Source organism: Carex rostrata, unplaced genomic scaffold (assembly GCF_964058835.1).
Source record: "Carex rostrata unplaced genomic scaffold, lpCarRost1.2 SCAFFOLD_39, whole genome shotgun sequence".
NCBI classification, from domain to species: Eukaryota; Viridiplantae; Streptophyta; class Magnoliopsida; order Poales; family Cyperaceae; genus Carex; species Carex rostrata.
In genome coordinates, this window is record NW_027601187.1 from 3517 (window position 1) to 7500 (window position 3984).

Below are 3984 nucleotides of genomic sequence, written 5' to 3' on the forward strand. Positions count from 1 at the left end.
GGCAAAAGTGACCCGAAAACAGTTCAGCGGGGGAAAACTAAGCGGATGCGGCCACGCGTTGGGGAAAACTAAGCGGATACGGCCAAGTGTGGGGGAAAAATGGCCCGAAAACAGCCCAGCGGCAAGCGGAAGCGGCTAACGTTGGGCAAAAGTGACCCGAAAACAGTTCAGCGGGGGAAAACTAAGCGGATGCGGGCACGCGTTGGGGAAAACTAAGCGGATGCGGCCAAGTGTCGGTGGAAATTGGCCCGAAAACAGCCCAGCGGCAAGCGGAAGCGGCTAACGTTGGGCAAAAGTGACCCGAAAACAGTTCAGCGGGGGAAAACTAAGCGGATGCGGCCACGCGTTGGGGAAAACTAAGCGGATACGGCCAAGAGTCGGTGGAAATTGGCCCGAAAACAGTCCAGCGGCAAGCGGAAGCGGCTAACGTTGGGCAAAAGTGACCCGAAAACAGTTCAGCGGGGCAAAACTAGGCGGATGCGGCCACGCGTTGGGGAAAACTAAGCGGATACGGCCAAGCGTGGGTGGAAAATGGCCCGAAAACAGCCCAGCGGCAAGCGGAAGCGGCTAACGTTGGGCAAAAGTGACCCGAAAGCAGTATAGCTTGGAAAATTAAGCGGATGCGGCCAATTGTTGGCGAAAACTAAGCGGATACGGCCAAGTGTCGGTGAAAAATGGCCCGAAAACAGCCCAGCGGCAAGCGGAAGCGGCTAACGTTGGGCAAAAGTGACCCGAAAACAGTTCAGCGGGGGAAAACTAAGCGGATGCGGCCACGCGTTGGGGAAAACTAAGCGGATACGGCCAAGTGTGGGGGAAAAATGGCCCGAAAACAGTCCAGCGGCAAGCGGAAGCGGCTAACGTTGGGCAAAAGTGACCCGAAAACAGTTCAGCGGGGGAAAACTAAGCGGATGCGGGCACGCGTTGGGGAAAACTAAGCGGATGCGGCCAAGTGTCGGTGGAAATTGGCCCGAAAACAGCCCAGCGGCAAGCGGAAGCGGCTAACGTTGGGCAAAAGTGACCCGAAAACAGTTCAGCGGGGGAAAACTAAGCGGATGCGGCCACGCGTTGGGGAAAACTAAGCGGATACGGCCAAGAGTCGGTGGAAATTGGCCCGAAAACAGTCCAGCGGCAAGCGGAAGCGGCTAACGTTGGGCAAAAGTGACCCGAAAACAGTTCAGCGGGGCAAAACTAGGCGGATGCGGCCACGCGTTGGGGAAAACTAAGCGGATACGGCCAAGTGTGGGGGAAAAATGGCCCGAAAACAGCCCAGCGGCAAGCGGAAGCGGCTAACGTTGGGGAAAAGTGACCCGAAAACAGTTAAGCGGGGGAAAACTAAGCGGATGCGGCCACGCGTTGGGGAAAACTAAGCGGATGCGGCCAAGTGTCGGTGGAAATTGGCCCGAAAACAGCCCAGCGGCAAGCGGAAGCGGCTAACGTTGGGCAAAAGTGCCCCGAAAACAGTTCAGCGGGGGAAAACTAAGCGGATGCGGCCACGCGTTGGGGAAAACTAAGCGGATACGGCCAAGAGTCGGTGGAAATTGGCCCGAAAACAGTCCAGCGGCAAGCGGAAGCGGCTAACGTTGGGCAAAAGTGACCCGAAAACAGTTCAGCGGGGGAAAACTAAGCGGATGCGGGCACGCGTTGGGGAAAACTAAGCGGATGCGGCCAAGTGTCGGTGGAAATTGGCCCGAAAACAGCCCAGCGGCAAGCGGAAGCGGCTAACGTTGGGCAAAAGTGACCCGAAAACAGTTCAGCGGGGGAAAACTAAGCGGATGCGGCCACGCGTTGGGGAAAACTAAGCGGATACGGCCAAGAGTCGGTGGAAATTGGCCCGAAAACAGTCCAGCGGCAAGCGGAAGCGGCTAACGTTGGGCAAAAGTGACCCGAAAACAGTTCAGCGGGGCAAATTTTTGAAATTTTTTTTGAAATTTTTTTGAATTTTTGAAATTTTTGAAGTTTTTTTGGGTTTTTGGACTTTTTTTGAATTTTTGAAATTTTTGAATTTTTTTGAATTTTTTTGAATTTTTTGAATTTTTTTTGAATTTTTGAAATTTTTTTTTTTTTTTGAATTTATTTGATTTTATAAATTTTTTGTGATTTTTTGAGATTTTTTTGAATATTTTACATGGGTGATTTTGACTTGGGGGATTTTCAGGGGGTGGTAACCCTGGGCGTGGCTAGAGCCTCAAAATGCATATTCCCCTATAGGGGGGCAAGGTTTTCAAAAATGGGTGCCCCCTCATGTACACGCGCGTGGGTGTACATGGCCCCGTCGGTGCCAGCGTGGGTGGAAAATGGCCCGAAAACAGCCCAGCGGCAAGCGGAAGCGGCTAACGTTGGGCAAAACTGACCCGAAAGCAGTATAGCTTGGAAAATTAAGCGGATGCAGCCAATTGTTGGCGAAAACTAAGCGGATACGGCCAAGTGTCGGTGAAAAATGGCCCGAAAACAGTCCAGCGGCAAGCGGAAACGGCTAACGTTGGGCAAAAGTGACCCGAAAACAGTTCAGCTGGGGGAAATTAAGCGGAAGCAGCCAAGCGTTGGGGAAAACCAAGCGGATACGGCCAAGAGTCGGTGGAAAATGGCCCGAAAACAGTCCAGCGGCAAGCGGAAACGGCTAACGTTGGGACAAAGTGACCCGAAAACAGTTCAGCTGGGGAAAATTAAGCGGATGCAGCCAAGCGTTGGGGAAAACTAAGCGGATCCGGCCCAGAGTCGGTGGAAATTGGCCCGAAAACAGTCCAGTGGCAAGCGGAAGCGGCTAACGTTGGGCAAAAGTGACCCGAAAACAGTTCAGCGGGGGAAAACTAAGCGGATGCGGCCACGCGTTGGGGAAAACCAAGCGGATACGGCCAAGTGTTGGGGAAAAATGGCCCGAAAACAGCCCAGCGGCAAGCGGAAGCGGCTAACGTTGGGGAAAAGTGACCCGAAAACAGTTAAGCGGGGGAAAACTAAGCGGATGCGGCCACGCGTTGGGGAAAACTAAGCGGATGCGGCCAAGAGTCGGTGGAAATTGGCCCGAAAACAGTCCAGCGGCAAGCGGAAGCGGCTAACGTTGGGCAAAAGTGACCCGAAAACAGTTCAGCGGGGGAAAACTAAGCGGATGCGGCCACGCGTTGGGGAAAACTAAGCGGATACGGCCAAGAGTCGGTGGAAATTGGCCCGAAAACAGTCCAGCGGCAAGCGGTAGCGGCTAACGTTGGGCAAAACTGACCCGAAAACAGTTCAGCGGGGGAAAACAAAGCGGATGCGGCCACGCGTTGGGGAAAACTAAGCGGATACGGCCAAGTGTTGGGGAAAAATGGCCCGAAAACAGCCCAGCGGCAAGCGGAAGCGGCTAACGTTGGGCAAAAGTGATCCGAAAACAGTTCAGCGGGGGAAAACTAAGCGGATGCGGCCACGCGTTGGGGAAAACTAAGCGGATACGGCCAAGGGTCGGTGAAAAAGGGCCCGAAAACAGTCCAGCGGCAAGCGGAAGCCGCTAACGTTGGGCAAAAATGACCCGAAAACAGTCCAGCGGGGGAAAACTAAGCGGATGCGGCCAAGCGTTGGGGAAAACTAAGCGGATACGGCCAAGCGTCGGTGAAAAAGGCCCGAAAACAGTCCAGCGGCACGCCGAAGCGGCTAACGTTGGGCAAAAATGGCCAAAAGCGGTGGAGCAGGGCGGTCTGAATCTATGCATCCACATAAAATGGGGGGTAAACCTGGGGGATTTCCAGGGGGTGGTAACCCTGGGCGTGGCTGGAGACCCAAAATGCATATTCCCCTATAGGGGGGAAGGATTTTTGGAACAGGCAGCCCCTCATGTACATGCCAAGCGGGGTGTACATGGCCCCTGTGGGTGCCTCCGTCGGTGTAAAATGGCCCGAAAAACAAGATTATGTTACCCGAAGACACGATTATGTTACCGAAAAAACACGGTTGAGCGGGGGCAGTAAGCACGGTTGAGCGGGGGCAAAAAACACGGTTGAGCGGGGCAAAAAA